This window comes from Neomonachus schauinslandi, chromosome 11 (genome assembly GCF_002201575.2).
Source record: "Neomonachus schauinslandi chromosome 11, ASM220157v2, whole genome shotgun sequence".
NCBI lineage: Eukaryota > Metazoa > Chordata > Mammalia > Carnivora > Phocidae > Neomonachus > Neomonachus schauinslandi.
Genome location: NC_058413.1, coordinates 61,009,282 through 61,022,170, shown reverse-complemented (window position 1 = coordinate 61,022,170; position 12,889 = coordinate 61,009,282). Strand labels below are relative to the sequence as shown.

Genomic DNA, 12,889 nt, shown 5'->3' with positions numbered 1-12,889 from the left:
AGGAGACGAAATCCAGGTCTCCTACTCCTCCGCCATCTTGATCCGCCGATTCTGATGTACTTCTAAGTTTGAGAATTGTTGGCTGAAATTTTGTAATGAATTATAAGTTTTTTTTTTTCTGTGTCATTCAGATGCTCATTCACCATTCGTTTATTAACATGATTCATTGACTCTAAGATACTATTGGTTTTCAGATTCAGTGCTACTTTATGTATCGTTAAAAATGCTGCTAATTAAGCCAATTCATGCCATCAATTTTAAGATGCAACCCAATTTCAGAAGTGTTAAAAAATAAAAATGTCCATCTTAGAATTTTTAAAACATGTTGTGTTGACTGCCATGAAATCATACTGAATAAAAGAGGTGATGTTTCACAGACACATCAACCTATTCCTGTGCTTATTCTCATCAAACTTGGAACCATAACTACATGAAACCTATATTCATTTCTTTAATTTTGTTTTTAACTTAGACTTAATGTTTCTACTCTTTTCTTTTCAGTAATGGGTTATCTGAATCTAAATTGTTGGAATCTGCCTCTATTTTTCCCACGCAAGTAAAAAGGATAGAAATGTTTAGGGCATTAATATTTAGGTATTGGTAATAATTAATTACATTTTACAGAACTGAGAAACATTTTTTGGGAGGAAGGGTAGGTTTCCCTTTCAACTAATATCTTCCACACCCCACCATCAGTGTATTGCTCCAGTTACCACAGACACAATTGAGAATAAAACATGATATGCCTATATTTCAGGAACTCCCACAAAGTCTGTTAGTGATCTTCAGGGTGTTTGGAAATGTTTGGGTCACGTAAAATTTTGCAAGCACATCTGTCTCCTGAACATTCTGCTCTTACTGTCTCCCCAGGGGGAACATGGCCATCCTATACCCATATTTTCCTCATCGTTTTCTCCCATTAACTTCTGAGCTTTGCTCTTTTTCTTTCACTTCCCTTTGTCTCTTTTATATTCTGTACAGGTCATTCTCCCAGTCAAGAAGCAGTCCATACTTTTGACTTTGCTGTACTACATTTTCCTCAGGCTGAACTTAGTATGGACTGAGAAGTACCCACAGGCTGCAGTACATGCATTTGGGAATAATTTGATACACAGAAACTGGAGAAAAATTAAAACCAAACTATGGATGTAGTCTAAATAGGTAACCAATCCTAAAGGATAGAGAGAACCAGAAACTGTAAACCTAAAGCACTGGGATAAAGAGAGAACCAAGTTAGTTGAGGAGCCTGAGGTAGACCTGAGCCAAGGGGGGTGGGGCATAGCTGCTGGTGATGGGGCTGCTACTTCCACTCTGGTCAAGTAAGATACAGAGATGAAAGTTTTATACTCATTTTTACCTGAGAAGGTGACACTGAGCATAAATAAGTGATTTGCATAAATTCACTAGGTTAGTCCCAGCTCAGATGAAGTTTCTGGCCAGGACTTTTGCCCCACAGCCTAGCAGCATTACCCCACATATAACACTAATGTGTGAGGTTATGGAATACTTTCCCAACAATTGCTAATTCATCGCAGAGATCTGGCAGTTAAGAGATGTTAAAAAGTTAAAAGATGTTAATTAATTAAAAGCAGAACTACATTGTTTTGGTATAGTGTATATATAAAAATAAGGTAGAGTTACTTATTCTCTGAGAATCACTTTTATCCCATAAAAGATGAGGAAAGTGATTTCTTCACCCCTACTTCTTAGTTTGTCTTATGCAAAAGAAAACCCCTCAAACAAACAGAAAACCAGAAAGCAAAACAACTTATAAAATATAAATGTCATAGAAATGTGAGATATAATAAATATCATTATCATTCAACAGGAATTAGACTAAATGTTTACTTGGGTTGAGTTACACACACACACACACAAACACACAGTTGCTTCTGGTGGTGACTTTTTTTCTCGGTGACTTTAAAACGCGGTCTTCTATATTAATGTTGGTGTGAAGTCCCACATCTGCCACTTATAAACATTCTAAATCTGGTGAGTCAGTTAACCTCTCTAAAGCCCAGTTTTCTCATCTATAAAATAGTAATAGTACTAGTATCTATGCTCTAGGAGGTTATTGAGGATTAAATAAGATAAGGAAAAAAAAAATAAGATAACATAATCACTATTTAATATGTCATCATTAAAGTCCTTAGGTTTAGTCTAATGCCATGGCTGTTAGAAACCACACATTTGGTGGAAAGCACAACATATAACATTTGGCAACCATCTGCTATACCTTGGCTGGAGTTCTAGGTGTTTGAAAAAAAATTATTTTGTTGGGTGCTCGCAACAAATCTGTACATTGGCTATTAATGTCTTTATTTTATGGATGAGCACACCAAAGCACAAAGAGTGTAACTCACTTGTCCAAGGACAGAAGGCCTATAATTGGAAGAGAAAGGAATGGAACACCACTCATTATGACTTCAATGCTCTTGCTTTTTTCACAGTATACCCTGACTGAGGGACAGCATGAAAGTGACTAGACTTGTTAGCCAAGGGCCTGTTACTATAATTACTTTCCATGGTTTTATTTTTGTATTTGTTTGAGCTTCTTTCATACTAAACTCAACTTAGAAATGTTTCTAAAGGAAGAGAAAGTTTGGTGTTAATACTGCTCATACTTATCATGGAAGGAAGCCTTTTCCTGCATAGGAATGGTAATTTTATTTCTGTCCTTAAAATGAGAAATAGGTCAACCTACTTACTTATTGCATTTCTTAAATCATCTTCTGGGATTTGGGCAGTTTAAGGCTTATAGGTCTTTTCCTGGCTATCTTCCTCTGAATCTCTTAAGGGATCATAGATATTCTATGCACATCCAATCAAATATTTATTAAAGAGTATATAATATAACTGTAAATTTATTGTAACATTTTTCTCCTAAGGAGTTCAGAACCCTATGGCATTGATTACCTCATTTATCTTCATATACATTCCCAAGGGAAGAGCTTGGTAGTATTATCAGGTCAGATTAAAAATAAATGGGTGAGTATAAGCCAGTTGTTCAGTTAGTCAGTCTGTCATCAGGATTGACGGGGTTTTCACTGTTTGCAGGTAACTCTGCTGGAAACAATAGCCATGCTGTGTTCAGGGAAGCAACATGTCAGGACAAGGCTAGTCTGGATGAAAACCTGAAATGGCTCAGGTGTGCCTCAGTTCACACTTCTCTGCTTATCTGTGTATTTGCCCAGCTAGTGACAAAACACTAACATAGGTCCTTTTCTCCATTTGAGAAGCCATCAGCCATTGTTCTCTCACACCACCTCATGCTTCAAGGCTCAGATGAGTCATTATTTTATCTGTAAGGCCTTTTATTTTATTTTTTTAAATCCCAGAATGTATTTATTTCATATTATTTATCACAAGGGTTCAACTGGAAACTTGATTTAAAAAAAAAAACAGAAAACAGAAATGACAGCACAGGTTAAGATACAGTCCTATATAGAAATAAAGGAAAGGACAAATCATCTGAGGAAAAGCTAAAAAGACAACACAAGGAGAGATGCTGGACAAGTCAGCATTCTTGGCTGGAGACCTGCTTTGAGTAGGTTTCTTGCAGATACTTTTTAAAGGTTGTGGGGTTTTTTGTTTGTTTTTTCCCCAGAGCTCAGCAGCATGTGTGTTCAAAGGGCTATGAACGTTGGGTTCTCCTAGCAGGCTCTGGATGGATAGCAGGATGGTCCTGACATTTCTACAGGGTGCCACTTGTCCTCCAGGACATCCAGGCAGATGTCACCCTGGGTAGGCATGTTGGGGTGGTAGTGGGATGTGAGGAATTGCACCGTGGATGTGTTTTAAGGGTAGCCACTGTGGAACTCCGGGGAGAGCTTATGCCTCAGATCTCCATATATGGTGCCATCTGCTCTGTGGATGGCCCCCACCCATTTGAAAAGGTTGTCTGATTCAGGGGAGATGGAAATTCCTTGGTCACCAGACATCCTCAGCTCCAGCTGTAGCTCCATGCCCTTGGAGTGGGCAGTGCTCTGGCTCCTTTGTGGGTGGTGGCAATGCTGGTGGAGGCTGGGTTGAAATTCTGGGAAGCCATCTGGGAGGGGCTGGCAGGGCCACGAGAACTTCAGGAGCATGACTGCAACTGTAGGGCTGCAGGCCCACATGTCCACTTGTAAGGCTTTTATTTCTCCTCAGCAGAGTTACGCATGTCTATGTCTAGACTTGTGACAATTAGATGTAGTGAATATATCCGATACAGTATATTGAATGAATGAATGTATTTTGTGTGCATCTTCTCTAAAAGGCCAAGAGCTTCTGCAGGCCAGGAACTGTGTTTTAGTTCTCTCTGGATCCTCAGCACAGATCACAAAACCTGGCACAAAATAGACAATTAGAATCAGTTTAGTAAATAACACAGGGAACTAGAATGCATATTTAATATATGAGGATCGGACTACAAACATATTGTTTCAGATTCTTGTTGCTTCTAGTTGCTATTTAATTACATTCATAAGTGGGTGAATGTTCTGCTTCGAATGGCATCCTTCAGATGTTATTTTGAGCCTTACTTTCTCCTTCTGTAAAAAGGGGAGGATGATACTTATTTGTTCTCTATAGGATGCTGTGGGAAACAAATAGAATGAAGTGTACGTATTAGTTTTCTAGGGCTGCTATAACAAAGTACCACAGCCTGGGGGCTGAAACAACAGAAATTTATTTCCGCATAGTTCTGGAGATTAGAATTCTAAGATCAGGGTGTCAACAGAGTTGATTTCTTCTAAAATCCCTCTCCTTGGCTTTTAAATGGCCATTCTCTCCATCTGTCTTCCCACAGTCTTTTCTCTGTGCATGTCTGTGTCCTTATCTCCTCTTCCTACAAAGACATGAGTCATATTAGGTTAGAGCCTACCTTTACAACTTCATTTTACCTTAATTACCTCTGTAAAGACTCTATCTCCAAATACTGTCACATTTTGAAGTACTAGAGGTTAGGACTTCAACATATGAATTTTATGGGGACGCAATTCACCCCATAACAGTATATAAAAGGTCCAATATGATACCTAGCATGTAGCTCTCATTTTACTCATGGAGTTATTATTACTATCACTTTTAGTCAAAGATTTCCAATAGATCACAAAATGGCTTTACTTCTTCATGTTAAATAGCTCCTTTGGTCTCTTGCTCAGCTTGCTTGAAAAGAAAAATAACGTGTAGACAGGGCATAAGCAATTCTAGCATGAAGTGCAAGCAGAGGGAGGAAGATGAAGAATTATCCTGAAGGAAGGAATCCTCTGAGCTCATTTACAGATTTAGCAAGAGCTTGTCATAACCGGAAAAACAGATGACCGAGACAAAGAAGGTGATGCTATAAATGGTGGCAAATATTTTAAGAAGAAAAATGAAAGCATGTGGAGGTCTAGTTGGCATTCAGAAGAAGGGACAGTGAGTCGGGATGCCAAGCATGAAAGGTATTAAAAAGGAACATTTCCATGAAAAGCTAGCAGTCAAATTTGATGGGAAAAGAGCCATTAGCCACATGTCAACCTTGTGATGAGCTTCAGAGCCATCTTTCATGCAGTCATCTTCCCTTCCGTCCCTGCTGTCCTTCTCTCTTCTCTCCATTCCTCTCTTTTTCCTTTGCTTTCTTCCACAAGAATGAACCGAATCCTTGATACACAATAGGCATTGTCAGAGTACTGTGGTATATACAAATGTAAATAATATCCTCAGGGCAGTTAATGTACAGATATAAATAGGCAATTCTTATTATTTGTGGTAGTTATATGAAGCCATCACAAACACTGACGTAGTGAATACTGAACTGTTGTACCTAGGGGAAATACACACCGCACACACCGCACATACCTGCAGGCACATGGCACGTAGATTGTCACCTTAAATCCTAGAAATAACTCAGGCTGGTACATTCTATCTTCTTAACCTTTCAAAAGAGAAAACAAGGTTCAGAAGTCTTAAGTTACTTGCTTGAGGCTATCCTACTAACAGATGCCATAGATAATTGGAATTTCAGCCCCATCCATCCTAGAGCTGGAGCTTCATATACTACAGTGCACTTCTCTGCACCATCTCCAAACACACACACACACACATATATATATATGTACACATATACATATGTATGTATGTTTTAAATATATATACTAAATATTTTCAAATATGTATTTTAAATATATATATATATTTATAGAGAGAGAAGGGGGAAGAAAGAGATGACCATATATATCCATGTATAGGATATACATATTTACATATCTATTTATATACAATTATATATACATGTATGATACATATGGTATAATTTTATATCTGTCTATATATCAGATACAAAAAGGACTAAACAGCAATGTAAAGATTGATGAGCAAAATTAATTACAACTAAAAGATCTACAAGATTCAGGGGTTTTATTGAAAATACTTCTAGTATTCTACACAGAAGAGTGATTATCCATACCTCCATGTGTAAGATCTCTCTCTTTTTAGGTGCCAAGAACAATTCTAGACCTTTAGTAAAAATTACTCCTTATAGTAATCTTAAAAAAGTGACTGTACAATCTTCACTGTAATACTAGAAAACTAGAACTCAGGAAAGGAAACTTGTTAGAGACTATACAGCCATTAAATAGTTGAGATTTGAACCTAGGTCTCTCCAGTAACCCAGACCACTGCACCTCATGATCTCCCATAAACAAATATAGAATATCACCTTCCCAGCTGATATCTCTTCCTTCTACTCTGACTCAAACATCCTCATCCTAAAATAAAAAGGAATGGCAATCAGAGAAACCAGAATTTGAAGAGGACAAAATGAGTGTTGTTAGGAAGGCAAAAGCAGAGAATGAGTGCTACTTGGGCATCTAAGTGCATCCACTTAGATATAAATCTCAAAGGAGAGAGGGTTTACAGGGTTACAGGGAGGGTTTACATTATTTCTGAGAGGAGTGTTTTGAAAGACAAAAGAAATTAAGAAGTCAATTGGTCAATAAAAAAAGACAATGGCTAGCAGGTAGAACAATTAAGGCAAGAAGGCAGGGAGTGAGAAAGTCCTCATGGAAGCTGAGCTCTAGGGCCATGGATGTGGGAGAATATGTACAACTGGCTGTTCTTGGCTCAGTAGGACTCTGGGAGTGAGGTGACACCAAGAGAAATGTGGTCAGTATGGAGAAAGCAAGTGGATAGAAATGGGTTTTGAATGTTAGGATACTAGGTTTGGATATTTTCTCAAGGCAATGTTACATTATTTAAATTTTAAAGTAAGAAAACTAACTTCCAACAGCCAGAGTTTAAATGTTTCACCTGAGGAATTCTTATTAAGAAGTTTGGGAGGGACACGTGGGTGGCTCAGTAGTTAAGCGTCTGCCTTCAGCTTAGGTCATGATCCCAGGGTCCTGGGATAGAGTCCCACATCAGGCTCCTTGATCAGCGGGGAGCCTGCTTCTCCCTCTGCCTGCCACTCCCCCTGCTTGTGCTCTCTCTCTCTCTGACAAAAAACAACATAAAAAAGAAGTTTGGGAAAATAAGATAAAAACAGAGAGGGAGGCAAACCATAAGAGACTCTTAACTATAGCAAACAAACTGAGGGTTGCTGGAGGGGTTGTGGGTGAGGGGATGGGGTAACTGGGTGATGGGCATTAAGGAGGGCATTTGATATAATGAGCACTGGGTGTTATATTCTACTGATGAATCACTGAACTCTAGCCCTGAAACTAATAGTACACTGTTTAACTAAATTGAATTTAAATAAAAATTTAAAAAATTAAAAATTTAAAAAGTATGTGAGGCAGTGCAGTGTAGATCCCAGAACTCTGACTCTAGATCTCAAATTCTATTATTTCAATAATATGAAATATTATTATGAAAATATTCAATAATAATAAAAATAGATTCGTACTTTAACAAAGAAAAAAGAAAGATTTATATTCTATCTCACTGTTAACCACAAAAATTCCAAGTATTTACCAGGATCTGTTGCCTGGAAATTATGTCTGTCATTTCCATAATTGCTTTGCAATGCCATTAATAGGGAAGAAATTAATAAAATAAAATAACATAGAGTATAACAAAAGCTTCAATTTTCATAAAGTTGGGATTGAAACATTTTTTAACCTGAAAATGTAATGTTAGTTCTTCTGGGACTACCTCTGCATTGTCATTACTGTGTTGTCTTGTTTTGTTTTCATTTTCCCATTTTCTCAGTCATGGTGAAATTCTTTTAATAATACTTGATAAGAAAAGACATTCCCAGTCCTTAAAGGTCACACATGCAAAAGCCAAGACAAATGAACCTCAGGAACATGGGCTACAATACACATGTATTGCACTGAGTAGGGAAAGTTGTTGTTTTTTTTTTTTTTTTCAAATTTTTATTTAGATTCTAGTCAGTGAACATACAGTGCAACAGTGGTTTCAGAAGCAGAATTCAGTGATTCATCACTTACATACAACTTCCAGGGCTCATCACAGCAGGTGCCTCCTTAATGCAGTTGTTGGTTTTTTTTAAGATTTTATTTATTTGTCAGAGAGTGCCTGCACACGCACACAAGCAGAGGGAGTAGCAGGCAGAGGGAGAAGCAGACTCCCAGTTGAGCAGGGAGCCGATGAGGGACTGGATCCCTGGGATCATGACCTGAGCCCAAGGCAGATGTTTAACGGATTGAGCCACCCAGGCGTCCCTGAATAGGGAAAGGTTTAGTATGCCAAAAATGTCATATCTGAAGTTAGGACGAAGAAAGTCCTACACTCTCTGTAGGACTCTCTGTTGCAATCTCACCTGGATCATTCATCTGTCTATTATCACCGTATAACATTTAGAGCTCTGTGCTGAGCTGAGGGTGATCAGCTGGCTAACACTCCTAGAATCATAGCTGCTTGCTTGGAACGGGAATTCTCTCGGTACAAATATTAGTTAGAAATGACTGTGAATAAATCAAGGGGAATTAACAAACAGCATTTCATCCAGAAATGTGTCCATTGCTTTATTGCTTTCATTATTTAAATGATGACCTTTTGGCAGAATATTGTTTAATAAATAAGTCAGTATTTTGAGGACATAGAGGGTTCCCTGGTACATAGTGGATGCAAGCCAGGCTTTCTATCAAGTAACTGAAGAGTTAGGCCCAAATTTCCTTGTATTTATATTTATATTTATACTTATGCTTATATTTATATGTGTATATATACATATATATGTGTATATATATATGTATATATATATATGCTTTATATTGTTAAAAACAGCATGGATGTTAAGAAAAATGACTGCATTTGAATTTTGACTTGCTGTTTGTGTGACGTTTGACCTCAAATCTACAAGCCTGTTTCCTCAACTGTAAAAGGAAAGCACCAGTGCCTACTTTAAACTATAAAGATTGTATGGGAATATATATCACTTTATTTTATTTTATTTTTTAAAAAGATTTTATTTATTTATTTGACAGAGAGAGAGGAAGAAAGCACAAGCACGGGGAGTGACAGGCAGAGGGAGAAGCAGGCTCCTCACCAAGCAAGGAGTCTGGCTCCATCCCAGCCGGGCTGGGATCATGACCTGAGCCGAAGGCAGACGCTCAACGACTGAGCCGCCCAGGCACCCTGGGAATATGTATCACTTTAAACTTATTGCTAGTTGTACTTGTTTTTCAATTACCCTAGTAATAACAAAAATATGTTATTGTCACAAAGTGCAACATTTTATATAGTCAAATTTAAGATATCTAATCCCGGATTTAGAAACATGCACTTGAAGTATACTACACCCACAAAATTCAACATGCTCAAGTTTTAGATCAGAAGTAAACATATGTGCACTAGATTTTTTTTAATTAATAGACTTATTTTTATTTATTTATTTATTTATTTTTATTCTTATGTTAATCCCCATACATTACATCATTAGTTTTAGATGAAGTGTTCCATGATTCATTGTTTGTGCATAACACCCAGTGCTCCATGCAGAATGTGCCCTCCTCAATACCCACCACCAGGCTAACCCATCCTCCCACCCCCCTCCCCTCTAGAACCCTGTTTGTTTTTCAGAGTCCATCGTCTCTCATGGTTCGTCTACCCCTCTGATTTCCCCCGCTTCATTCTTCCCCTCCCGCTACCTTCTTCTTCTTCTTCTTTTTTTTTTTTTCTTAACATATATTGCATTATTTGTTTCAGAGGTACAGATCTGAGATTCAACTTAATTAATAGACTTATTTTTATGGGGAGCCTGGGTGGCTCAGTCGTTAAGAGTCAGCCTTCAGCTCAGGTCATGATCCCAGGGTCCTGGGATCGAGCCCCATATCAGGCTCCCTGCTCCATGGGAAGCTTGCTTCTCCCTCTCCCACTCCCCCCCTGCTTGTGTTCCCTCTCTCACTGTGTCTCTCTCTGTCAAATAAATAAATCTTTTTAAAAAAGTAGACTTATTTTTAGAGTAGTTCTGGGTTTATAGAAAATTGAGCAGCTCCCCATGATTTTCTCTATTATTAAAATTTCACATAGGGGTAGTACATTTGTTATGATTGATGAACCAATATTGATACACTGTTATTAACTAAAATCAATAGTTGATACTATGGGTTCTGTCTTAGTAGTGTGGAAAGATAGACTCTGGCTGTTGTGGGTCACTGAAAGTCAGGGTGAACCTGAGTTTGCATGTAACTCCCTGACTTACCCAACTGCCAGATCAAATGGTGCCAAGGGATATAATGCAAACTCAAACTCTCAGATGACTATTTCATTTCATAAGTCATTTAATTAATACTGACCCAGTACTTACTATATGCCTGGCACGCTGCTTGGCATGGACGAGATAAGAACTGAAGAGCAATTGGTTAATTACCTATATGAGATCAAACAACTTTGGTTGAACACACAAATAAACAGAGTATTACAAAGTCTTAAAACAATGGCAAAGCTAGGATGTGCCTAGGATATTAGGAGCACACAAAAGTGGGGCAGCTGTGTGCTGCTGGGAGAAAGGAGGAATCATTTTCTTCTTCTTCTTCTTCTTCTTCTTCCTCTTCCTCTGTTTCTTCCCTTCCCCCTCATCTTCCCCTCCCCCTCTTCTTCTCCTTCCTCTCTCCTTTCTCCTCCTCCTCTTCCTCCTTCTCTTCTCTTGTACTCTGTAGGTCTTCTTGAGTTCCAGTGATGTCATATTGAGGCCTGGATAGACTTTGATGCTTCCCTAGTCTGTAGTAAACACAATTCTTTTTATGATTTGCTCGCTGCCTAAGTCCCATTCCTTTTCCTGAACCCTACTTGCCTTGCGGTTTAGTTGCCAGTTTCTGAATAGTTTTCCTCTCTCTACCCAAAGTAAAATCTCTTTTGAGGACAACCATGTGTCCTACACATTGTTATCTCTAGTGCCCAGCCGAGGGCTCTGTCCTTAGCAAGTGCTCAATAAATACATAGGGATGAACATAGCATGTTATGTTAAAATATGTTACTGAATTTGTAACTATGTCCACACAAGTTAACTGAATTAAGTAATTCTGCTTAATTCCAAGCAGGATAATATTTGAAATAAACTAGAACCCTATTATCATTATAAAGAATCAGCAAAACTCACCCATTTAAGCTTTTTGGAAGCAGAGGAAGATGATAGTTTTATTTTACGGAAGGGAAAAGAGTCCATATGAGCATATACACTGCGTTCTGATAATATTCCCTGAAATATAATGCCTACATCAGGTAAAAGCTTACTATCCAATGATCCTACCTAATAATAGGAAAGCGACTATTCAGGGTAATAAGAGAACTAGGCTCTAGTCCTTAGGTCACCATCAGACAGTTGTGTAATTGTAAGCATGTTGCATAACATCTGGATATGAGTTCTCTCCTCAATACTACTAAGGGTTCATAGATGCCTGGGTGGCTCAGTCAGTTAAGCGTCTGCCTTCAGCTCGGGTCATGATCTTAGGGTCCTGGGATGGAGTCCAACATTGGGCTCCCTGCTCAGCAGGGAATCTGCTTCTCCCTCTCCCTCTGCCCGTCTGCCCGCCCCCACTTGTGCTCTCTCTCTCTCAAATAAATAATGGTAACAAATACTACTCAGGATTCATTCAATGTTCTCTAGGGTTATTTTCTACTTTAATGGAAAAAAATCATGATTAGAGTATTGTCTTCCTAAAAGCTTTCCAATGTATCTAGATAACTAAGACAAAGAAAATTAGTTTCTTTAGATTCTTGGAAATTGAATCAATTATTCAATTAATACTTTATATTGAACCATTGTATACATTTTAAGAGAGAAGATTCTGAGAACTTTAAAGCATTTACTGCTCTAACCTAATGCTAGGGAATATTTGGTCCCCCTCTTGTGCCTGGGGCTGAGCTTGCCCCTTGAAATAGCACAAGCATAGGATATACAAAGAGATATCTTCCTGTTGCCCATGGCCATCCTGCTATGAGAGTGATATTGGATCAGGTTCTTTCCCTGTTCAGAATCCTTTGATGACTCTTTCCTCAAAATGGTGCTTTACAAGCAATGCTATACACTGCCCTGGTGAGGTCTTCCTCCATATGAAAATAAATAAACTGCTTATCCTTATTCAGATAAGTTTGGGGAATTCTGTATATCTTTCTTGGAGTGTCTCAATGTACACTAACTTATGAGAGGCTTTCAGAAGTCCTGCCATTGGGAAACCTGCATTATTTCCCAATATCTTCCCTTTCTACTTTCTCCTTACCATCAGAACTCTGGCAATTCTCTACATAAAATACTAATCTTCTGCTACTTCCTTTTACCTAGGAGTTGGCTAAGTAAGCCAGTCCTGACCAATGAAATTTATGGGTAGAGCTTCTGGACAGAATATTCTTGAAAGGAGAATCTCCTCTGTTGGCATGCTCCCTCCATTTTCTTTCTTTCTTTCTTTCTTTCTTTCTTTCTTTCTTTCTTTCTTTCTTTCTTTCTTTCTTTCTTTCTTTCTTT

At 38.2% G+C, this 12,889-nt stretch overlaps 1 pseudogene; it reads right to left on the bottom strand.

Annotated features, from left to right (window-relative positions):
* Positions 1-3,517: 3,517 nt before the first annotated feature.
* LOC110593405 lies at positions 3,518-4,048 on the bottom strand (annotated as a pseudogene).
* Between the last annotated feature and the right edge of the window lie 8,841 nt (positions 4,049-12,889).